The sequence below is a fragment of the Pinus tabuliformis genome, chromosome 8 (assembly GCF_031772625.1).
Source record: "Pinus tabuliformis cultivar Carrire ecotype Pingquan chromosome 8, CPIR1, whole genome shotgun sequence".
NCBI classification, from domain to species: Eukaryota; Viridiplantae; Streptophyta; class Pinopsida; order Pinales; family Pinaceae; genus Pinus; species Pinus tabuliformis.
Window position 1 is genome coordinate 1,351,355,203 of NC_142294.1, and position 26,667 is coordinate 1,351,381,869.

General features: G+C 39.3%; 1 protein-coding gene across 2 annotated transcripts in view; it reads left to right on the forward strand.

Annotated features, from left to right (window-relative positions):
• Nucleotides 1-26,667, forward strand: part of PEL1 (Eukaryotic release factor 1 (eRF1) family protein) — a 377,005-nt gene that overhangs the window by 56,892 nt on the left and 293,446 nt on the right. The window lies entirely within an intron of this gene.

Genomic DNA, 26,667 nt, shown 5'->3' on the forward strand with positions numbered 1-26,667 from the left:
CCCTAAACTTTGCATGCTTATTTGGTCAAGATTTTCTGCAAGATAGCCATCAAAAGATATATGCCCATCCATATGTGACTTATCAAGGATTGCATCTTGCAAGAATAATCAAATGTCACAAGCTCCCCAATATGCATGGTCTCCTTTTTGGTAGAATCTCATCATCAAAACTTGGAATATTATATCTGCCAGAGATGTACTCATTATATCAACAACATGAGTTGATGCCTTGAGTGTCCAAGACACTTTCTGATTCAATTTGCTTCCTTCTCCAAACTTGTGTAACTTTCTTTTCTTGCTTGGTAGTCATGTTTTTAGCTTGTTTAGGAACCCAAGTCAAGTTACAATCATGAGCCATATGTCCAATGTTATGGCATTTGAAGCATTCCATCTTGTTCATCAATGAGGAAGCATGAATTCTTCTTGCAAAGCTACTTTTAGGAAACTGATGGGGACACATTATAATTGTCCTTGTGGTATGCCCTGCAATCCTATGCCATGTGCCCAAAATTTGTACAAGAATTGCCTTGATGTACTTCTAAGGTCATCTCGTCTTAAAATCCTTTGATCAAATTTATTGTCTCTGGCATTCTTGACATCATCTCCATATATTCTTGGAGTAGGGTTTCTTCCAATGTCATCTTCACTCTTCTCCTTGCTTTTGCTAGAACTGGGGGCATCAATATTTCTTACAAGCTTCTTCACATCCTTGTTGTTTGAAGCATTAGGCTTTGCATCATTTCTGTTTGAGGGTTCACATAACCAAGACCTGATTTATCAAGAGGATATCTTTGATGACTTAGGATGTCATCTAGGGTTTGAGAGCTCTTTAGACTCTTGTTCAGATGATCAACTTCTTTTCTTAGGAGATAATTTCTTCTTTCATCATCTTGCATTCTTCATCCTTCTTTGCTAGATGATTCTCCATTTCTTCCTTCATTCTCGTTGCTTCACATGATTTGGCCTTAAGTGAGGTGATTTTTGATTTTAATTTGGTGATATCTTCATCCTTTTCTTCTAGTTGGCATGTCATGACATTTCTTTCCTTTTTTGCTTCACCGACTTGTCCTTCTAGAAGGGCCAAAGCTTCCATCACCTTTTCAGCTCCTTGTGCTTGTTTCTTTGCTTCTTCTAGCTGACATTTAAGGGAGGAGACATTTTCCTTGTATTGACCCATTTTTCCTTCAAGTTTGTTAAAGTCTTCACATCTTTGTTCAAGATGGTTTGACAAAGTTTCTTCCCTTTTCTTTGCTTTATCTAACTGATTTGTCATGGATATGACTTCTTCATGATGCCTTTTCTTGTTTTGATGCAATTCCTCCTTTAGCTTGGTGAGCTCCTCATCTCTTTCTTGTACTGGAAGCTTGAAAATGTCAACTTCCTTTCTTGTCTTGTCACCATCTTGTGCTTGCTTCTTGAGCTCCTCATTTTCCCTATTCAATCTGCTTATTTCTTTTAGCGCAACTTCAAGCTTTGCCTTGAGATCTTCTGTGAGGTCTTTTTCATTTTCTTCTTTTAGGTTTTCCTTGGTCTTGATGTCTTCACTCTTGTTTTCAACTTTCTTTATGGGTTCTGGATTTCCTTCTTGCTTTTCATCATCTTCTTGATTAGAGGTCATGGTCAATGCTCCTTTTGAGTGAAGATCTTGAAGTTTTTCCCACATATCTTTTGCTGATGAACATTTTTCCATTTTGGTCTTTATAGGATCTGGTAGCCCACTTAAGATTTCCTTTATCGCTCTTGCATTATGTTCCTTGGACCCTTCTTCCATTATGCTTTCAGTAATCACTGATTCCCAGACTTCAAAACCTTGAGCCATTAAGAAATTCTTCATTCTTGCCTTCTATATTTTAAAGTTTCCATTGAACAACAAAGCTTTCTCAATTTGATTATCCATTGATGACGTGATACCTTCAAATGGTTTGCAAGCCTTCTTCCTTGACTTTACCATTTGTGTTCTAAGGATCTACCTTCAAGCTGTTAGGCTATGAGTGAAGGTACTGGCTTTGATACCAATTGTTGGGAATCACAATTGTCGTTAGACCAAAACCCATAGGTTTTAGTCAACGATCGCATCGCCAGAGATAAGGATCCACGAGAGGCGGTTAATCCATGTCGCGAAACACACATGGAGCGTTGGTTTATCCAATGTCCAACAATCTCCCCCCCCTAATGCGAGTCGGGTGTGTATCGAACTCGTGACCTACGCTCTAATACCACTTGTTGGGAATCATGAGTTTGATACAGACCCGGCTCATGTCGGGGGGGATATTGTTGGACATTGGATAAACCAACGCTCCCCGTGTGTTTTGCAACATGGACTAACTGCCTCTCGTGGATCTTTATCTCTGGCAATGCAATCGTTGACTAACACCTGCGGGATTTGGTCTAATGATAATCGTGATTCCCAACAAGTGGTATCAGAGCATAGGTCATGAGTTTGATACACACCCGACTCCAGTTGTGGAGAGAGATATAGATGATTGTTTTTGCTGAGCCAAGATACAAGACAATCTCCCATGAAGAATGCATTTCCGCTAGTACTTTTTCAATCATCAATGCTTCTAGCCCAATCAACATTGGTGTAAGTTATCAAAGTAAGAGTTGTGCTTTTGGGATACCATAAGCCAAAATTAGGAGTACCTTTCAAATACCTGAGAATTCTTTTAACAACCATCAAATGGGATTCCTTAGGAGCTGATTGAAATCTTGCCACCATTCCTATTGCTTGCATAATATTGGGTCGTGAAGCAATTAAGTATAGAAGAGCTCCAATTATTGATTTGTAAAGAGTTGCGTCTACCGAAGGGGATTCATCATCTTTGCTTAATTTGCAATCTGTAGTCATCGGTGTGCTCATAACAACACATTCTTCCATCCCATATCTTTTAAGCATGTCTTTAAGATATTTTGTTTGGGATATGAACATACCTGCTTTAGTTTGAATTACTTGTAGTCCAAGGAAGTAAGATAGTTCACCAATCATAGACATTTCAAATTCCTTAGACATGTTTTGAGCAAATTCATGACTCATCTCATAATTGTTGTTGGCAAAAATCAGATCATCAACATATACAAGGGTGATGAGTAATTTATCCTTTTCTACCTTCATGTAGAGATTACTTCTAGCCCCCCCTTTTTGAACCCTTGTTATTGTAGATAATGATCCAATCTTGCGTACCAAGCTCTAGGAGCTTTTTTTAATCCATATAACACCTTTTTTAATTTACAAACGAAATCTTTTCCTTCTGCTAGATCAAACCCTTCCGGTTGCTCCATGTAAATTTCTTCCTTTAGATCACCATTAAGAAACGCTGATTTCACGTCCATTTGATAAACTTTGAAACCTTTTGAAATCACAGCAACATGTCCAAGCCTTACAGATCCGCAATCAATGACAAATCTGAATTTTGTGGTAGGATGTATTTCGGTCCCAATAAGGAGGTATAGTCTGAGCTTGCCAAGGAGTTGTTTATTGTCACAAATCCGAGTTGTAATGTGAGTAGGTTTTTTTGAAAGAATGCCACCGCAGGTCCTTAGAAGTGTGCCTCCACAGGTCCGAGAGGAATGCAACAACAGGTCAACAAGTCTGAGCTTCTAACATACCACTAATCCGAGCCTCCACAGGGACTATTCTTCAGGTCGAAATCCACAATTTTTTCACAGGTCCGAGGTGTTATAAGCTTGCAAATCCGACTCTCCAGCAGGTCTGTCCGAGCCTCCATAGGCCACTCAACCGAACCTCCACAGGACTGTAATTCTTCCACAGTTTCGAGGTCTGTAGTCCAAGCTACCAAACACAAAATTTTTCCGAAAATTAATCTTCTACATCCCAACTCTGAATTGTCTTTTTATCTGCTTGATCTTCTCAGAAATTCTTCTCCAAGTTGATGCCTAGAATGATGAGTTTAAACTTGTATTTATAAATGTTTTGACCTATAACGAAATGACATGTCCCTTGGAGGAGGAGTTGACTTGAACATGTTGGCTCATGTCGGATAGCCTTGGGGAGAGCAACCAATGGAATTGCTTTAGCCTTCTTTACGAACTTTGATTGAGCCTCCTTGGTCTTGGGTTTCAACGCCATAACAGCCATGAGAGCCTGAAAGGCTGTGACATCATCAGGGAGGGAGGAGGGGGAGGATCCTCCTCCATGGTCACCATCACAAGGGGAGGGTAGGGTTGCAAATGCATACAAGAGAGCGGAGCTGCAGAGCGATCATATTGGAAGTTGGGTTGTTAGAAAGTGAAATATTGTACATTTTTCCACTACCGTTTTATACTCTACCTCATAACAAATCTAAGGTTGAAAATTTATAAAGTTGACATCCATGAAGCTAATAGTCAAGGAGGTGAATTTTCAATTGCATTAAAGCTTTAGCTTTTGGAAATTTCTACAAGTTAGGAGTTAGAAGATTACACGACCATCATCAACCTAGGTTGCTATAAAATTGTGTATTGAGAGATGATTTCAGAGTGGATGAGAAAATGGTATGTGTATTATGGGTAGCCTACCTCAGGCTCCTGTGTATATACTTTTTCACAACATCATTAAAATATTCTATCCAATTATTATAGTATTAAGTATGCACTCCACATGAAAATCTCATATAGTGTCAAAGTATGTATTTATTCTTTCTATAGCTTGTAAAGTTTCAAAATTCAGTTTAAGGTCATGTTGGATTAGAGACTATGAAGGAGACTAAAATCCATTAAAGACTGCGGATCCTAGACAAAGAAGGATGGAAGAAGCTTTAAGATTCAACATCTTGAATTAAAAAGGAGACTGAGAGATATGAGAAAGGCAAATCATTCTAAAAAATGACAGTCGAAGTTCCCAAGTTGGGACCTTAGGAAAAGTTAGAATTCTTTTTTAGTCAAATCAAAAGAAAAAACACTGGGACACCAGAGAATGAAGAACCTGATAGTTGTAGGAGAAACACAACTTTGGGAGAAAGCATGTGAGGTCGAACTAAGAGGTGAGGCTTGTTGGGTTGAACAAAGGTGCAACGTGAATCTTGATATGAGTGATGTGACAAAATATTTATGGAGTGGTGAGTGAGAGACTTGGATCTCCACTAACCCATGGGAGAGAGTTAAGACAATTGCAGATTAATCCTATGAGACCTAAAACTAAGAGCAGACCTACTATCGCAGAGTGAAGACCCAAACATTTGAATAATCAAAAGAATAGATGTGAGATTTCGATGAAGTAGAAATTCATGTAGTAAGTGGATAATCTATCATATCCTATGAAGGAAAATCCTATGTAGGAGAAGGAAAATTTGTATGAGTGGTGAGAGAGAGAGGGAGCATGAGACTAGACCAAAAAATAGATAAATAGGGGTTTATTTTTGTCAATTTGTGAGCAATAGAAGAATTTGAGATAAAAAAAAATTCAAAGAGGAGCAAATTATGAGACAAACCTACAATAATGTGTGTGTGTGAGAGAGTGAGAGATAGCAGATTGGAAAAAGATTTAAAAAGGGGCTTGATTTGTTGAGAAATGTAGCTTGAGTAGGGACTTCTTGCACATATCTAATGTGAATGTGCAGGAAGTGGTTTGAGACATTTATTTAATGACCACTTAGTAAAAGTGGGAAATATTTTCATTTTGTAATTTCACATGATAAATAAAAGAAAAAGTGAACGACTTATGTTTTGAAGTCAATTAGTCCTAGGAATCTAAATGAATGTTCTAGTAGTTTGAGAACGTTAATGACTTAGATTAGGATTTAATCTTAGCCACACACCTCATTATTGAGATAGGTGGTAGTTAGGATTGAGGAGATTGTTATTCAAGAGGGCAATGGATGTTTTCTACATTAGGTTTTGATCTCCTTCCTATTTGCTGATGACTTGGTCTTGTTGGCCTCTACTTCTGACAGTCTTACAGGGACAGATCGACACATTAGCCAATTTTTTGTGACCTTCGATGGTTGACAATCAACATGGGTGAAACTAAGGTTTTGATCTTCAACGCATTGAAGCACTCTCTTACGTATTTACATTTCTACTATCGAGGGACAAAATCATAGGGCTTTGTTTTGGCTTGTGATAGACACACCAACCTTGGCTAAATAAAGGGAATGTTTCCCTAGCTCTCGTTGAGAGTCTGTGCTTCCAAGGGTAGTTTTAGGAAATCTTGACCAAACTCTATCTCATGGAGAGGATTATTAGACCCACAATTCTCCATGCCTATGAGATTTGGGGACCGAGCGTGTTGAAGATAGGCTAAACTACACTAGATTAGAGAGAGTACAAACCTTGTTTGTTAAGCGCATCATCTAATATAAGCGGTTGGTTACACAACCCATCATTCAAGTGGAGTTTGGTGTCCACTCTTTGCTCATTGAGGTCTTTTTCAACTTGATTTCTTTCCTTCAGAGTTTGATCTCTTGAGGACTTTGCCTCTAGGTGAGAGAGATATCCCTACCTTGCACTTTGCTCCTTGGAGGCTTTCGCTTCAAATCCTTCCGTACGTCAGGTGCAAAGTTGGTTATGAGAGGCATCTCAACTTCTTGAGACAGTAACCATCTCCCTAGAGTGGTTTCCCCCATTCGGATTCTCCCTTGATGTGCCACAACATCGCTTACCAACTAGATGTGCACTGAACCAGGTTATTAGAGAGGATATTACAGATTGTACTTTCATATCACTTGGATCTCACCCTTGATGAGCATGGGCTTGAAGAGGCCATTTTGCTTAGAGAGATATTGGAGTTGTGTGGTAGCATCATTGTTTGTCCCTATTATATGTGCAAACATTGGATGCACTTGCTGAGGATCCCTTTGGGACGATTGTGGGTCGGCTCCCATCAACTTTGGAAAGAGATGTCAAATCCTATCAAATCAAGGTATATGCAAGTGTGCCATCTTCAGGAGCCAAAGACAAAGATGCACCTCATTTTTCGGTGTCCCCTACACCGTGAGATTAAACGACACTATCACTGCCTCCGTAGGGACTTGGGAGGGTTCCTCTCCACTTTCTTCCAGTACTAGGATGAGAGATGCTTAACCCTCTTCATTAGGGAAATTTTTAGCCACAGATTTCAACTCCTGCATGTCATGCCTTGCCCTGGGTTGTCTTGACCGATTACCTCATAGTGCTTATTGATTCGTCAAATATTGGAACAACAAATGGTAGACAGAGTTCCAGAGCGCACCAAATAGTAAGATGGTTAGACCCTGAGTTTCTGGCTTAAGATCCTTCCCTAGGTCAGGTGCAAAGTTGGTTTTCAGAGGCATCTCAGCTTCTTGAGATAATCACTATCTCCTTAGTGCGACTTCCCTTGTTCAGATTCTCTCGTGACATGCCACGCCATCTCTTACCAACTAGATGTGTATTGGACCAAGTTATTTGAGAGGATATTACCGATTGTACTTTCATGTCACTTGGATCCCAGCCTCGATGAGCTTGGGCTTGAAGATGTCCATTTTCCTAGAGCACTTTTTGGAGCTACGTGATAACATCATTGTTCGTCCCTCTTATATGCGCAAACATTGGATGCACTTGTTCAGGATCCCTTTGGGACAACTTTGGGTTAGCTCCCATCAACTTTGGAAAGAGACATATCACCATATACCTTGATCTAATAGGATTTGCCTGGTGTGCCATCTTTAGGAGCCAAAGACGAAGATGCACCTCATTTTTCGGTTTCCTCTATATTATGACATTAGAAGACACTATCACTGCCTCTATAGGGACTTGGGAGGCTCCCTCCATTTTTATTCCAATGCTAGGATGAGAGATGCTTAGCCCTCTTGAGTCTTCATCAGGGAGATTTTTAGCCACACATTTCAACTTTTGCATGTCATGCCTGTTGGAAAATCAGAAAGGCAGTAAATATTTTCTCGATCTTGATAATTACTTGTGATGTTTCTTATTATTACGATTCTTTATATCTTCTTTCTTTAGTTCATCAAGCAATTACCAAAAGCAATAGCACATAAAACAATGAACACAAGATGTAGGCACATGCCAGGGAAAAACCCCACTCGAGGGGAAAACCCAATCAAAGTAATTCTTCCTTTCAATCGTATTATTTGAGACTCTTCATCCAAGACCTTGACTAGACCTTCCCTCCACACCAAGTCAGCCCCTAGAAGATTGACGTCTTTCCAACAACGTCGACTATGCAGCGACTTTCAGTAGCTAACAGCTTTCGACAACAATCTAACTTGGAAGACTTCGATCTCCCAATCCAGAGCACGAAACAAAGTGAGACCACCACCAAAATTTCGATTTTTCTCTTCTCCTTAGACTCACCCAAACTCGCATTCACTTCGACTTCCCGACAATAGACTTTCCCAACTTCCTACTTCGCACTTCTGCCCAGCAAACAGATTTTTGCACTTCTGCCCAACAAACATATTTTCGCACTTCTGCCCAGTAGAGAGAGAATGAGAAGTGATGCACCAAATGAATTCGATGTGCTTCCTTTTATAGGCTTCTTGTGGGGTCGAATGGGTCCTTAGGCCGACATGGTGTGGAGGTTACATAATTCATATTTGACTCAATACTTAACCTTTTTACATGATTCAAAATCCCAAGAAGGGTCTCTTTAAATGTACAATAATTCTATAGACTCAGAATAAATCCTAGAAGTCCTCAATGGGGACTTTGACCTAAAACATGGTGACCCAAGCATGAAATCCATGCTTTAATAAGTCACAATAATAATAATAAAAATTCTTTTCTTTATTCTTTTGACAAGTACATTACATAATGACTCAAGTACATTATTGAAGACCGAACATAGTTACTTTTTCCAACACTCCTTCTTAACTAGGGAGGTATTCATAATGTACATATACAATGGAAGATCTCAAACTATATGAACCATGAAGAACTTTAGGCACCGCAATGCCATGGGCTAGATTCCTAGGCAGGGCAATCTATCCAAACATTTACTCAATAGTTTAGGCACCACAATGCCATGGACTAGATTCCTAAGCAGGGCAATCTATCCAAACAGTCATTCACTAGTTTAGGCACCGCAATGCCATGGACTAGATTCCTGACTAGGGCAATGTATCCAAGTGGGACTAAGGTGGATTCAAGCTTTCGGCCTCTCTAGGTACCATCAAACTTGCTAACCACCAACCCAAAATCCAAGTGCATGTAAGAGCTCAATGACCAACACCACCTTTCCAACTTCGGGACCTAGACATCAACACAAAGTGTTATCCATATGTCTGTCGAGGCAATGCTTCACTCGCAAAGCCTCAATACCCCTTGATCTAGCATATCAAGAATGACCAATCTCTCCCAATCAAACTGATTGGTAACCAACATGCTATCAAATCCTTCGAGAGATTCACCTGTACAAACACAACCCCAATTAATAATATACTTTCACATGTACATAATCAAATACAAACCTCCGGGGTCTTCCAGGTAACGGATGTTGCTTCTCAACTTTTATAGTAGGACTATCAGCCAAATCTTTGACAGAAGATTCCTCAATCATACATTTTTCTTCCTACTTCATATGTAGCAACATATTCTTTAGTCAGATCCTGCTTTCCTTCTTTCAATAACACTTCAAAATGCATTCTCCATTTTCCTTTTCTTGTTCATGGCCTTCACTTAGACTTACGGCTATTAGTCCTGGTCTAGTGCATGACACATGAAGTAGAGAACCATATATGTCACTCCCTCTCAACCAGGAAGCACCTCTTTATCTGGACTCCCTCTTAATCTTAGGGAGATCTCTTCTAATCATGCTTCCTCCGGGAGATCAACTTCTTCTTTTCGACATCGGAGAATATTTCGTGGCTTCCAACTATTTCATCATAGTTATCATCATCATCATCATGCTTATCACATCAACGAGCATCTCCACCAAGTTGGAGATTGTGTACCTGCACAACTTAAATAGCAAGTACAACCAAATCTATAGAAGCATGATGTTAGCCATATCAAAATCACAGAAGCATTTCATCTTTATACATATCAGATACCCAAACTCAATTACAAACAAGAGATATATACTCTTCAACATCTTGCTAGGGACTTTATACACCCTAGATTATTTCATAGCAACATTCATTCCATCTGGGGTTTCAATAAGTCTTCCATAGGTATGACACACCTTACTACAACATATAGAAAACGCTAGAAACCATTTACACACATTTAGATCTTCAAAGTATCTAACAACCTTTCAAAAAATATATGCTAGATTTCTGACTAGGGATTCATACACATCCTAGATTTCATACAAAAGAATCAATCAAAGTCAATCACAACTTAGTCATTAACTTGACCAACTTCCACTAGGGTTAGTTCCAAACCCCTAGATTTTCAATTAACCATCAATCAGTCACTATCATGACCAACTACCACTAGGGTTAGTTCACAAACCCTAGATTTCCGAGCAATCATCAAACTCAACCAAAAATTCCAATTTCAACAATCTCTTCACAAATCTCAAATTATCATATAGTTAACATTCATCAAAGATTTCTACTTCAACTAAGGTTTAACTCCAAAACCCTAGAATTCACAAATTTACCAATCTTTATACAAATCTCAAATCATCATATTTCAGAGATTTACTTTGACGAAGGTTTAATTCCAAAATCCTAGAATTCCAAAAATCCTAGAATTCCACAATCTCAACGATCATTAAATGCATAGATTTCAGATTGTTATATCACACATACTAGACAATTTTAACTTCTCTAAGGTTTAGCCACAACAATCTTAGATTTCCAAATATCATCACCCTGGAATCTCATACAAGGACTTCCATTAAATCCTAAAACAAGGACTTCCATTAAGTCCTAAGACTTATGACCATCAATAACTAGGTCACCACACATATCTAGGAATTCATAACCATACATAAGCATATCATATGTCCAACAATATTAATATATCTAACCTAGACCAAGCTAGGGTTTCAATGAAGAGGACATATCCATATATGTCTAGATTTCATCGTTATTCAAATATATTTCATATCATGTGTTAGTCAAACCCAACTTCACAACAATATCAAATAAGAGTTAGACACACAATCATTTTGATTACACTAGGGTTTGATCAGACAAACACACACATACCAAAGAACACATTTTTAAGACAATATAAGGGTAGTAAATATGTCTTTCAGATTAATTCGAAAGACATACTAAATTATGGATCACAGAAGCCTAAGATCTAACAATATAAGGGTATTGCTCAAACATTCCACCAAACCCTAATGAACTAGGGTTCCAATGTAGAAACATAACACATCCAACATAACCAAAACTTTAAAGGTTTGGGATTTTAGACCTTATCACTCAACCCTAACAAGATAGGATTTCTATATCACACCAAAATCCCAAACAAGACGTCAAAACTTCAACTGGAATTTCACAATATCCTTAAGCAACTTAGGATTTCAGACATTCACATTAGCATACCCTTCGGTTAGGGTTTTCCAGAACTTGTCTAGGGTTCTACATAGTCAATCAAGAATGTGAGTGAGGTGGGTAGATTTATCAAGAGATGAATCACCCAAACAAGAATCACTAAGATTCAATACAATTAATCATAACCGTAGTTTTAAAAACCAGAACTGGTGATCGGACCGGTCCACCTAATAAATCGGGTTTCAAATCGGAACCAGTCAAACCGAGACTGGTTAGGTCTAAATGATCCGCTCTTTAAAAAAATACATGAAATAATTAGTTTTTAATAAAAAAAGCTATTTTTAAGATTTAAAACCATGATTCCAAACCAATAGAGACAAAATATGCAAGGTTTGCTCATCTATATACCATGTAAAGGTGAATATATCAAAATGGCATCGAGTGCAATACATATCCGAAACAAAATACATAATCATTGAGGCTCTAAATGACCTCTAGAGTTTGAAAACAATGCTCTAAGCTATGGGGTCACTAACCTACTACAAGTCTACATATCAGTGATCAACAACATGATCACTCCTCATCATGATCAAACTCATCACCACTACCAGACAAGAGATCATCAACATGAGCTACATAAATAATATGGCTCAAAGTTTGAGGACTCCTAAAATTCCTCTACAACTTTAGTAGTAGTAGCAAAAATAGACATCAAAACTACAAATCACTGATCAACATGGTCACTCATGAAACTCATCATTGATTCAACGCTACTAGAAATACATAAATATCATCAACACGAGATACATAAACAACATCTAGCTCAAAGGCTTTAGACTTGGATTGCTCAACCTTATAACATGATAGAAATTGAAAAGGTTTAACATGTGTAACCAATGATTTTGGTTTGAGTGAAGGGTTCATCTCCTCAACCTTATAATGTGGTAGAAAAAGATTAGCATGCCTAACTGGTTGTTTTCCTTTGTGTGAAGGGTGCATTCTTGTTAAGGCCATGGTAGAGGAGTTCAACAATCAATACCACCAACATCAACAAAGTTCAACAATCAATGCCACTAACATCAAGGTTCTTAAAGGGCTTCATGCTCTTGATCAAATGCCCATCTCATACCCTCATGCATGATAGAATCAAATGGAAACATTGCAAACCCCCAAACCATGAATTCCTGAAAACCATTAAGTCTGCTGAATTTTGAGTGAAATAAAAAAATCTAGTTTCTCCATATGAAATCCAATGAGGTTGAAACCACTCTCAAACATCCCGAGTCATTTCATGGTAATGTTAAAAATTTAAGTAAAAGGATAAGGGTTTTTTTGTCGGTTACCTGTTCAAACCTGCCAGTTTTTAAAAAACTGGTTCATAACAGAGTTAGTACTAGATCATCAAATGAATAATCCTTTCAATCAATGTATTCAAAGCATACCTTTGTTTCTTGACCAACCTTGTCTTGAGAGATCCTCCTCCTTTTTGATGTTTTCCCTAACCAATATAATAGAGGGAGAAAGGTGTTTAGTATTTAATATAATCAAAATTAAATGAGTACATGAACCCAAAACTGAAAAGACATGAGATACTTATCTCTGAGAGTTGTTGGGAGCTCCCTCCAAAGCTTGAGGGAAACCTACAAACTTAAAGCAATGCAAAAATGCCTTTTCCAAAGATATGTTAAAAACCTATAAATTCTAAAACATATAAAACAAGTTATGTAAAGCAAATGACTTAATAGTGTAAGTCCCTAATGTCGGATTTTTTAGGCTTGACTTTCTTTGAGTCTCCTTCTTCAGCAAAGTTGGCTTAATCTCTTCCTCTCTTCTTATTCCTTAGATTCTTGGGGCAGTCACTCTTGTAGTGACCTTTCTTATGACATTGATAGCACTCTACCTTAGACATGTCAACTTTTGTCCTTCGTCCCTTTGATCTATTTCCTTTATGATGAGCAACATAAGCGTTTGATACTTCTTCAGGATTGGCAACCATTAAGATCCTTAATTCTTCTTGACTACATGCGGACCTGCGGTCCATAAATCTTCAAAGGTGGGAGCTACCTTCCAACTGTTGAGATCTGAAGCAAATGCACCCCAAGAGGGTGGTAATCCTAATATAGCAGTGATCACCAATTCTTTGTCTGGAATAATCTCATCGATGGCTTAAAGGTCATCACTGAGTCTAACTATCTTCACAAAGAAGGTTGCAACTATCTTTGTATTCCTCAGCTCATTCTTCAAACTTGCTACTTGACCAATGTTCTTAATAGTGAACAACTTCGACAAGGCTTCATACATCTCCTAAGCACGATCAATGTTAGCTATGAATGATACATGCTTGTCTTTTATCCCTTCTACCATCACAGTCATAGCCACCAATTCTAAATCCCTGAATTTCGCGTTGTCGACATCATTGGCTTCTTTTGTAGGCTTCTTTACATTTCCTTTTACCAGATCCAACACCTTGTTCTTCTCGAGGATTAGGTTAATCCTCTTCTTCTTGGATCTGAAGTTTGATGCTCCTTCAAGTTTGTTCTCACACTTGATTGAGTTAGACATCTTCCTCGGATATAATAGACTCCTTCCCTGAGATAGTGCCTATGAATGGATCTGCTTTTTTCTTCTTTTTCCACCAAAGCTCTGATACCATGTTGGAAAATAAGAAAGGCAGTAAATATATTCTTGATCTTGGTAATTACTTGTGATGTTTCTTATTATTACAATTCTTTATATCTTCTTTCTTTAGTTCATCAAGCAATTACCAAAAGCAACAACACATAAAACAATGAACACAAGATGTAGGCACATGCTAGGGCAAAACGCCCCTCGAGGGGAAAACCCAGTCAAAGTAACTCTTCCTTTCAATAGTATTCTTTGAGACTCTTCACCCTAAACCTTGACCAGACTTTTTCTCCACACCAAGTCAGCCTCCAGAAGATTGACCTCTTCCCAGCAACTTCGACTATGCAGCAACTTGCAGTAGCCAGTAGCTTTCGGTAGCAGTCTAACTTGGAAGAGTTCGATATCCCAATCCAGAGCACGAAACAGAGTGAGACCACAACCAAAATTTGGATTTTTCTCTTCTTCTTAGACTCACCCAAACTCACATTCACTTCGGCTTCCCGCCAACAGAGTTTCCCAGTTTCCTACTTCGCACTTTTGCCCAACAAATAGATTTTCGCACTTCTGCCTAGTAGAGAGAGAATGAGAAGTGATGCACCAAATGAATTCGATGTGCTTCCTTTTACAGGCTTATTGTGGGGTTGAATGGGTCCTTAGGCCGACATGGTGTGAGGTTACATAATTCATATTTGACTCAATACTTAACCTTTTTACACGATTCAAAAGCCCAAGAAGGGTCTCTTTAAATGTACAATAATTCTATAGACTCAGAAGAAATCCTAGAAGTCCTCAATGGGGAATTTGACCTAAAACATGGTGACCCAAGCATGAAACCCATGCTTTAATAAGTCACAATAATAATAATAAAAATTCTTTTCTTTATTCTTTTGACAAGTACATTACATAATGACTCAAGTACATTATTGAAGACCAAACATTGTTGCTTTTTCCAACAATGCCTTGCCCTGGGTTGACCTAATCGATCACCTCATAATTCCCTAATGATTCGTCAGAGATTTGGAGCAACAAATGGTAGGCAAAGTTCGAGAGCGCACCAAATAGCAAGATGGTTAGAACCTCAGTTTCTCCTTAGCCTCCCCCTTTGGGAGAACACTCGATATTATTGAGACCTATTTGGAGGTGCTTGTCCATACATTATGCCACACATCCTTGGAGCATATTAGAGAGATCAACTCCAGATGGATCCATAGTACAACATGCGTCACCTATTAGACCAGATCTAGAGGAGCAACCAAAGATCCATTTGAAGTTTCCCTTTTTCAATCTAGTATGTTAGTACTCGGGAGTATCCCTCGCTTGTACACCCCCTGATAATGTAACTAGATTCTCAATGGTTGCAAAAGAGTGACAATGAGCCAGTGGCCAATTCACACCCCTCTCCCTCGACCATCAGATTCAAGACATCTTGACATCATCAACATCATCACCTGATCTCCCTCTTGCCTCTCTCTCTTGATAGGTTCTTGGGTTCGATTGTCTACCTTTTCAGTCTTGGACAAATTCATTTAGTGTTTTGTATCACCATACCTTTGTCACGATTTTATACATATGCTCTGATGTTATACTCTTTTTCGTAAGTCAGACGTCTCCTCCCAACGCATGTGCTTAGCAGGCTGGTGAGGTTTGAACATATGCTGCCTTACTAACAAAACCCTTTCTCAACTGGTTGTGCTACAGGGAATCGACATGTTTTGATGTTATACTTATGTAGGATTCTTTCTTCGTATTATTTTCAGTATTTTCCAGTAGTTGCATTGGCACTCCCACATTGTATTCATATTGAATGTACTCTTCACTTCCATTGACCTACTTTTGTGGTCATTTGTCAGACATTAACAAAATTATCTTAGCTCATCTCCCATCATCTCTGCTGCTTGTTTTGATATACATACATCCCATGCAAAAAAACACGTACATGCAAAGGGCTCTACACACTATTAATAACATAGTCTTTTATAGCTAGATATTAAAGCCAGATAAAAGGTTTCCGAACATTCTATGGTAACTTCAGTATGAAGCGTTTTCCTATTGAATGGTAAGGAAAGAACCTTTATTGAATTACCCATTAAAAAAAAGAATTGCACAAAAAATGTCCTTAGAGAAACTCAGGTGCTTCCTCGCATCATCTGAATGACACTTGGTGTAAATGCCATTGGAGTACAATATGTACACAATAATCCTAACCTAGATGTACTCTATTGGACTTGAACAAAAAATCTTAGCAATCTCCACCTTGAAACTAGTTGGTTATGGATTGAGCCAATCCATTGGGCCAAAATGTTTGGAAACATCTCTCCCCACCCTCAATTACTTAAGTGAGAATGAGATTGATATCACCTTGCCATCCCTAATCAACTGCTTGTTCTTCTTTGACATGTGAGGATCACACTAGGGTCTTCTCCCATCATGACAATGAAGTCGCTAGATGAGAGCCTATGTTGTAGTTTTTAGAGCATTCTCATCAAGATTTTATTGAAGCATAGACTTCAAATTTTGATTAGGTTGACTAAAATCCTCCCCGACAATGGCGCCAAAAATGTTGACACAAAATCTAGTAGGCCTTGTGAGAGGACTCATAAGGCAAGGGCTAGTCCCTATGGCAACAATGAGGAAGGATTTCCATTGTCACCTCAAAAATCTTCGTCCTGTTGTTTAGTGGATTTTTACGAGAAGGGAGGTGTCCTTGCATTCACCTATTAAGGATATTCTAATCAGAGAGCTCAAGGTGATATAAATAGGCTAAGGAAAAATACCTTAAGGATGGAATAGGCTTAAATCTTATTTATAAATGAGCAAGTATTCTAACCCTAGACTAGCTAAGAACTACTACAAGCCAGGGCTTATTGATATGCAATGATAAAAGAGTATCCACGCATGTAGAAGTCAAAGAAAGGATTTCCTTAAAGATTAAGATCAACAAAGAAGTAGGGAAACCCTTAAATAGGCTTCAAGTTGAAGCTTGGCAAGGGATTAGGGTATCTAAGGCATAAAATAGCTTGGGAAGGATGGTGTTAGCCCTATTTGGGGAGGATTCACCACAACAAATGCTAGATTTTGTGTTTAAAAGGTTTATGGAGGAAAACCCCATAATTTCATCCACAAACATCCACCAAAAATAACCCTCTTGTTGAAAAATAGTGAAGGAATGGATTCCTTGATTTGTGCCTTAATTCAAGGAATCAATTTAGTGATCTTAATCATGCATGAGTTCCAATGATGTGACAAGTTCAAGAAACAGTCTGACTAGTGCCAATTTGTGGTGGGCTGAGTTATTTGTTCTTTAGTGTGAGTTGAATTGGGAACTGAATGCTCAAGTGGAGTTAGCCTCCTAAATTTTAGGAGGAACTAGTTAACAACTTGTGTTGAATTTTGTTAACTAGAAAAGCTCCAGTTTAACTTCCTAATTTAGAAACTCACTAACAATAGCCAAATCAAATTGCTTATAAGGAGATCGAAGGCACACTTTGTATTCATTATTCTTGAGCACGAGTTTGTGAGCAAGAGAGCTTGTGGAGGAATGAGCCAAGGTTTCCTTGTGCGAATTATTGTGGAGGGCAATTTCTTCTTGAAGTGCACATAGAAATAGGGAAATTCCCTATTTAATAGGAGCTCAGACAACACTAGGAAATAGGAGGTTGTTTCCTAAGGATTTGCGCTAGGAAATCAAAGCCTCTAGTGCGCATAGGAGGACGCAGATCAGCGATCAAGCAGGGGTTTTAGGCCTAGGACAAGCAAGAGAATCATTGTATTTTCAGATTGAAGCAAGCTTGTACTTTTATCAGATCTATTGCTCAATTTTCCTCAATAAAATTTTGAAGCAAGTGAGGGTTTTTCCGTGTTGGGTTCCCTAGAAAATTGTGTTGTTGCTTGTTTGAAATTGTGCATCTTATTTTTGTTCTATTCCGCTGCTATTTGGTAGGGAAATTCCGTGTCTTTATGAAAAGAAAATTTGTTTTCAGATTGTTCATACTAGCAAATGAAAATTTCGTGGAAATTCCACACCTCCAAGCAAATCGACCCTAGAAAAACCCAAGCGACTTGCCTTAAAAGGCCTAGGAGAGATAAACGAAGAGAAGATATTGTAGTTTTAATGCTTTTTGATCAACACAACCGTGACTAGTGCCTATTTTAACTTGGGCAAATGGAGTTTTAGGGAAAATTCTTGAAGGAAGATGAAAATCGTTTGGAGTAAGGGGGGAAAGATAATTTTCCACTTGTAAAACCCTAACTATCTTTTTTGTGAGGGGAGAAATTAAATATAGAAGATGCACCCTAGGAGTTCTTCTATAGGTTTCATGGAAGAATAATTTTAACATGCAAAAATTTACCAAGATCTCCAATAAACAATAAGCATTTAGTCATGGAACATTTAGAAACCCTAGCATTAATTCATTCACATGCAAAATATAGAAAAATCAGCAATAAACTTACAACTTCTTCCAAGAAAAGCCTTCTTTCAATCCCAAAAAGATGTCTCCAAAGCAAAAATCAATCTCCAATAGTAAGATGCTCCACAAATTCACATTTTTACCAAGTAGAGAAGTAGACAAGGCAATTCACACTCTCTCTAAGGAGGCCGAATTCACATGTGTGATGATGTCTAAATGGAGGGATCCTCTATTTATATGAGGTCTATCCCTTCACTTTTACAATAAATATTAGCCTACAAGCCCTAAAACAAGTTTGACTTTGAGTGTTTGACAAGACAAGGGGTTACAAGCCAACCCCATAGCTCAAAACAATAAAATAATGCCATAAATGCTCACAGATGTGGGTCAATGTCCTCCAAAAGCATGATGTCATGCCCCTTTTGGGCCATAAATGCTACAAAAAGGTATGGGATGGGCTAATGAGATGTCCCATCATCATAATCAACTCCAAGTCTTGAGGGGAGACCTTAAGAAGTGCCTCAAAGTGCCTCCATGTCCAAAAAACCATGCTCTGGGTGCCCTATGTCACACTTTCAAGGGCTAGACAAGTGATGTGGCATTGTCTCTCTCCAGTGTTGGGGATCCAAGAGTGAGTACAAGTCCTCCCTTGTCTTCCTTGGGATGATCATCATTGTTTGGACTCTGGATCAAGCAACGCTTGTCAAACAGTGTCAAGGCTAGCTTGGGGGCGTCTTGTGTCCATTGGGTACAACATCAAGTAAATCCAACACCAAGCAAGAGGAGCTCAATGTTTCAACATCTGGGCGTACTCTTGGGTGTCAATGATTATCTGGAATCATCAAAGTGCCCAACACTCTACACTAGAGGGGCAATGTTACATATGCAAAGTCATCAATACTCTCTGGAAGGTGCAAAACAACTTGGGCACGCTGTGTAGTGGAGTGTTGTAATGTGTCCTCAAAGGCCTTTTGCTGCTGTGTGAAGAATCGCTTGGCATAACCATCTCAAGATCAAGTGAAAGCTACCAATCATTAGGGACAATGACCATAGATGCGTCATAGTGGACTATACTTAATTGTTAGGCTACAGTAGCACTTCAAATTGAGATCACCTTCAAGTATCTAACTAGAACAAGTCTCGTAAAAGTGTTCTGTACTTGTATTAGGGATGGCTGGATGGTCAACCCAATTAGGTGGTTTTGGCCTCTAAGGGGAGGTGACAGGTCCTAAGTCAACCTCTCAATCCGTAGATGCTTGTGATAATTGTGGCAACGGAGGGGAAGGACTTTGGGGCAAGGTGCCATGGCCATGGAACCAGTTGATGGAGGTCCATCATCCCGAGGGTATAAATGTAAGGAGGAAGCAATCGTGGAAGCATGAGTTACCTCTTTCCTTGGCCTGTGATTTCCACCCCTCTAGTGCGCCTTTTACCTCTTTCTGATAATGCTTTGTTTGGGAGCATAGCTTAAGCGCCCAAGCTTGCTTTTAATAATTTGGCCTTTATTCACTCAATGATGAATTAATTTCTCTCTCAAGCTAGAGTTCCTTTATTATGTGATGGAGCATCAAGTGGTCAAGCAACTAGGTGGTGGCTGTGAGGGGGGGTAGAACTCATGCTAGGATTTTGCCCATGCGCTAATTAATCTCCTAACCATCTTTTGCATTTTATCATTTCTTTTTCTTTCATTGTGGCCATTTTATGCTTTTAATATTTTTTAGCTGCATCAACTTTTGGGGAAAGGTTTTCGGCCCAAACTTAAGGATGAGGATAAGAGAGTGCAAATCCTAATGAACCAATGACCACAAGCCTAAAGAATGAAAATGAAACTTGTGGAATAATAGAAAGTGGGGAGTATGGATTTTGGAATATGATGGACACGCTATATCAATCCAAGTCTCCCAAGTAGTGCCCCTCCTATAGCCCTAAGGCCTTGTTAATTTTTCAATGTTCTATGTTGTAACAATCACTTATAACAATTCTTCTTCCAATAACAATTAATTATCCAATATATTTTCAATCACCCAATAATAGTAAGCAATTGTAGATAGAACATAAAACCATATGCACAATAGAAGACAACCAAGAACAATAGAGACACAGAGATTTGGTCAAAGACTAGGGAAAAACCCCACAAGGGGGAAAACCCTTTCCAAATTCTTCTTCTATTAGATTGTCATCAAATGTTTAGTAGAGAGATACATAGTCCAAGTACATCAACAACTAGTCAAAGGTCAAAGCCTTGACCAACCAAGTCAACCAACCAATATCCAATCAATTTTGAGCATAAAAGTCAAACAAAGGTCAAACTTTTTTTGCAATTTTCAGTCAAAGTCAACAATAGTCAATGCAACCCTAACCAGTCACAAGTCAATGGTCAAATATGCTCCAAAAAGTTTGGTCAACCTATCAAAGAATGCAGCCTTCCTTGCTTGGTCAAAATCAGTCAAAACAGTCCCAAAAGTCTGCCCACAAAATCTGGTCAAAGTCAAAGTTTGACTTGCGGAAACCCTAGCTCAAAAATTGCAGTCAACGTTGGTCAAGATACCCAAAAAATTTCGGTCAAAGTCCAGTCAACTTGGCCCTCCAAAATAGATCCAAATCCAAGTCAAACAATGTCAAACTTCCCTATGTCAATGCTAGTCAACAAATTTACCCTCTCTCCTTCGCACATGTGAACTCGGACCTTGCAATTTCAGACCAAATCAAACCAAGAGAAGAAGAGATGAATGTGTGATGATGCCTCCAAGTGATGCCAAGTGATGTCTATTTATATGTGGTCTTGGGGGTCGAATTTCCTCTTCCAGGCCGACTTGTACTTGTTCAATATAAAAATAATATTTTTCCATGTGCAAATTAAATTCTTCCAAGGGCTAGTAGGGTCTCCTTAGGGTGAGAAGGGCTGCCCTGAGGAGGGAATTTCTCCGTGAGTTGCCAAATTTCAACAAACCTCAAAGGAGGTCCCACTAGACTAGCGTAAAAACCTAACCTCGTTGGTGAAGTGAGAGAACAGGTTTACAATCAAGATTGGTCAGCCATCCAGATCACCTCTTGATCCATGTTAGAATGCCCTAAACATTAAGTAAAATCACATGATTGCAAGATGGTTAAAGTACTTGCCGAGTGATGACCCATCTTCCTTCAAAAGGAATGCCGAATGGTGAGAAGTGTTTGATCAATGGAAATGGTGGAGGATCATGGCATAATATCAAGTATTGAGCAATGTAAGGTTGCTGGCTAGTTGTCCAAATAAGGAGGAATTTTTTCTCGTAAGCGGTTACCCACATTTTGGTGGGTAACACATCCCACACCCATATAATGGCTAGCTGGTAAGGTTTGCAATTATGTCTTGCACATGCTTAAACACACATCAAGCAAATTTGAATAAATATGGGTGTGGGTTGCAACTATGCTTGCAAAGCATCGCTCTTGTGTCTTACACATGCTCGAACGCACATGAAGAAGATGGCAAAGCATGTGTATTCGAGCATGTATAAGACACAAGAGCGATAACCATTGAAATTTTTTTAGTGGATAATTGGTACAAACATTAACATTGAATGTAATTAGTGTAGGAAAGACATTAGATGATGTGAGGCAATTGCAACAATGTATTAGCCAAAAAGCCATACTTTATAATTAGTACATACATTAACATTGAATGAAATTAGAGTGTAGGAAAGACATTAGATGATGTGGGAGACAATGACAACAATTTATTAGCCAAAAAGCCATACTTTATAGTGGAACGTTGTTGCAATAAATTGGGAAGTGGAAAAAATAAATTGAAATATGCGATTCAATTCTAGATTTCAAGGAAACATATTAATTTTGAGAACACGTATGCTTTTATTAATTCTTATGTAATACAAGATGGCTAAGGATTCTAGATGCCACAAACCTTCAACAAACTCGTCATGCCCCTCAACGGCAGTAATCAGATTGTGACTTGACTTTAGGAACCCCATGTTTCATGAGAGGCCTGAGCATATTTACATTCACCACCACTTCATTTGAGAGAATGTGCAAGACAAAGAGGCTGAAGTTGTGTATTACAAAATGAAGACCATCTTGCTAATCTCATCACAGAAGTGTTTATGGGGCAGTGGATTCAAAAGTTTAGGGAGATGCTTGCTGTAAGAGAATAAAAGGGTCATTAATGGTGGTTGTTGGAGATGTAATGCCCATTGTTAGCTGGAAGCCTGGAACCTTACTTTTCTAAAATTAATGGTAGGGCCAAATCTAGAAGTATATGACAAATTTGGGGGGACAAACCATTATTAGGTTGGCCTTTTTTGGCTGGAGGATAATCCTTATGCTCAATTGCCAAACTTGAGTCAAGTTTTCTACTCCAGTGTAATATTCCTACTAGGAAAATGCAGTGATAAACAAAGCAAATAAGAACATGCACACACAGAAATTCAAACATATAAGCGAACACCCGGAATACCACCAGAAATAACACCCAACTGAGCCATTTTATTAAATATAACTGTAGTACAATGGGGTTTGGTATGAGTGCACCTGGGCTTGCCAAAAAGGCAAGCTAGACAAGCCCCAGGTGGAAAAGTGCAATGCCCAGATGTTGGAATGTGTAGCTTCAGCTATGCCCTGCGCTGCCCTGGAGAAACTGCACTGTCTGCTGCAAAAGGTCTGCTGTTTGACCCACTTTTGGTGCTCAGAAAATTTCGGGAAATTAACCCCGGACTCCTCTCAAATAACCCACCAAAACCCAGAAAGGGTTTGGCCTAGTTCTGACCCCCAAAATTAACCCAATTTCTCCTGCTCCACCAATGACTAAGCATTTCGGCTCACCTGACGAAACCACTGCTCTGCCCTTCCAAAAATGGTGCCAAATGCTAGCAAAATTTACCCCTGGAGGTCTCCACCAAATGCAGCTCCAATCAGCCCCAAATACTCGATCCCTCAACTCCCACGTGTGGCTCAATGAAAGGCTCTGCGCAGGCCCACACAGTCACTGGAAAATGGTGATGAGGCTACAGCAAAACCCTTCCATAAATATGCCCAATCAGCCCTCAAAACTCCAGCAAATTTGGTGTCCACTCCTCTCTCCAAAGCCCAACAAAAGCACTGCCCCACAACTGTCTCACTCAGGAAGTGCATACTCCCTTTCTGTGCCTAGACTGCTGAGACCTACGAATCTGCCTGTATAATCTTTGGAACATCTCTGCAATGTGAACTGGAACACCTCCTAGGGATGGCACTCGAAGTCCACTAAAGGTAGGGTGAGATTTCCGCTTGGAGATCTTGTTTGCTAAACAACACTCCGTTGACTCAGCGAAGCAGCTTGAGCAAACAATGGTTTGGTTGTCAAATGAGCAAAAAGTCCCCAAAATGAGGTTCTCCTCCTCTATTTATCTTTGTTGCCCCTTTCTTCCTCGTTGTGGGTCCCACTAATCCAATTCCCTACTTTCTCTCTTCCCACAAGTTCAAATTTTCCTAAGGGATGGAATTCCCTTTTGGAGTGGCCCCCACTTCCCACTTGCTCTTTAATTTATCCTCTTTCCCTAAGTCAACCACGTCAAAATACCAAAGTTGTGCAAAAACGACCGTATTTACTTAGCAAAATTTGTTAAGTGGGGACATTACAGTCCTCCCCGCCAAAAATTGCTTGTCCTCAAGCAATTCAGAGTCTGTCTAGTGATGTCAGGGTCCCAAAGATGTTGGAAAAAAGCTTCCAAACATGATTGGTGTATTGCCCTGGTCCTATTAAATCCTGCCCAAGTGTAGCTCCCTGCTATGCTACAGAACAATTCTCCATACTGTAGACCTTCTTCCACAAATGTTCTTGGATCCCGAGTGCGCTTAGAGGATACTCCAGCATCATGGTTATATTCTCTCATTCTGTGGGGCTTTCTACCTTTTCCTTTAAGGATAGTAACAGCACCTTCCACTCCCATAATGCCCTTGACAAATTTATTGTCTTCTTCATTTTCATTACTGAAATGCAGATCAAAACAAAATCCATTGACCTGCTCCCACTTACCAATTATACTATTGTCTACAACAGATCCTTTATTTGAAACACAAGTAGTTTCTGTTTCACATGTATTTCGTATGGCAGGGGCAGTTTCCAGAGCAATCTGAAAACCAGCAGACAGTGAGGTGGCTTCAACTGCATTCCTCACATTATCTTTCTCACCATCTTTCGTAATCAAATTATTTTCTTTGCTGGAAGCATCTCAACTGTCCTTGCTCCTTGATTCAACATTGAGGCTAGCGGCACCTTTGCCCACAACAGTTTCATCGTGTCTTCCATTGCTCAAGTAATTTGTACCATTTGCAACAGTCACTACATTATCCTGAATAGTTCCACCTTTAATGACAATGGCGCTACTCTTAACCTCCCCATTTTCTTCACCACTGTCTGTGTAAGCTTCTACAGTAGTGGTATGAGCAGTCATGTCCAATAAACCAGAACTAGGATTCTCGAACACTTTATCATTTAAAATCCTCACATCAGGATTATTCCCAACAACTGCTTCACTGGACCATTCCACACTGTGGCCCCATACTCTGGAAGCTCTAAAGGAACTAGCATCGACAGGTTGAGAAAAAGCAACGGGAATGTTTAACCCAGCAGACTTAAATGTTGAGAAAACAGTCACTCCAACTTCTTCTACTCGCTTTAAGGACCATATGGCATGCGTTGTTCCTTAATTTTCTTTGCTACTTCCATTTGGTTTCGATACTGAGCATCACCTTGTGAACTATTTTCAGCTGCCCATGAAAATGCCTCAAAAGGCACCTCAACAATTTCCGGATGAGATGCTTCATCAGCCACTTGAGGAGTATGCAGATTACTGCTTGTGCCTTTTACAAATGGAGTAGGATTAGCGATTTCTGATCTTACACCCATGGGAACATGATTCTGAAAATTTGAGGCCAAACCTTCCAGGTTATGCCAGCCAAGCTTCTTGCAAAAGGCAGAAACTATAGAGGCAAATCGTCCGACAATTTCTTGCAAAAAAGACTGTACCATGCCTCTTGGTACCTTGAAAATTTCACAAACATCTGTTAGGGGTATTTCCTCTACCAGTTGCCCCGACGTGAATGCGACATCAAGGCACCGACACAGACCCATTCCAAATGCAAACTTGGCTGGTATTTTTAATTGTGCAAGGGACAACTGCATTCCACCTTCAAATATCTGAAAAGGAATTCCCCATTCTGATAGGACCTTAATTTCTGTTATGCTTCTAGCAGAAAAGGATTCCAAAATCAGGGTAGATTTGATGATCTTGAGCGCTGAAATTACCACAAGGGTCACCACAAAACATATCATGGTATCAAGCTCAGCATTAAGTTGATGTTATTTCCATGTGCAGTCAATGCTTGGCTGGGTCACAAGGACCTCATATCGGATGTATTGTCCAATGTCACCCTGGCCACTACACTCAGTTGTTGAGATAATAAGTTGTACCATTTCTTGACCAGTCAGTCGGCCTTGACAGACTCTTTGGGCTGCGCTGATCTCTTGTGGTCCCACATGGTAATTCTTATTCCATTCCAAAACAAATCGCCTTCCACTAGCACCAATACACAGCATTTTCTTATCAAAAACAAATTCCAATTTGGACCATTCTTCAAAGAAGCAGGAGCTCCTCCTTTGGTGAATCTTCAATAGCTCAGGAATGTATGCAACCCGAACGTCGAGAGAGAATCCATCTTGGTCTCGAACAAGCACCCCAATGATGTCTGCTAATGTATTTCCTGCCTTCCCAGCATCTTCAAGGCATGCGCGTGGCCAAATCCATATAGGCTTCTGAATTGCAGCATCCTTGAAAAATGGGTGTATGTTTGAACCCTCTTTTGCCAAAAAGAAAATGTAGAGGCAACTATGCATTTTAAATTTGACTTGTATCTTCCTCCCAGTGAGCCCATTTACACCATAAGCAGTGCAACTCACACAGTTGAACATGTTGATTTCGGGTCGCATCGGATGTGGTCTAGCCACGAAATTTGGTGGAGAGGTTGGGGCACATGAGATCTCCAATACCCAGAAAGGGTTTGGGCAGATTCTAAACAGTTCAGGAGATATTAAAATAATTAATATTTTTAATGGAGTCCCTAAGTCTAAACTTAGGGAAATTAAAATATTAATGTGGATTAATATAAAACTGTGTTAGAATGGTCCAAAAGACATGGATCAAGCCAGATTTAATCTTAGCCATTGATTAGGGACTTAATATTGGCCGTTGATATGTCAAGGAGAAAAGTATAAGAGGAGGCTTGGGGGTCACTTG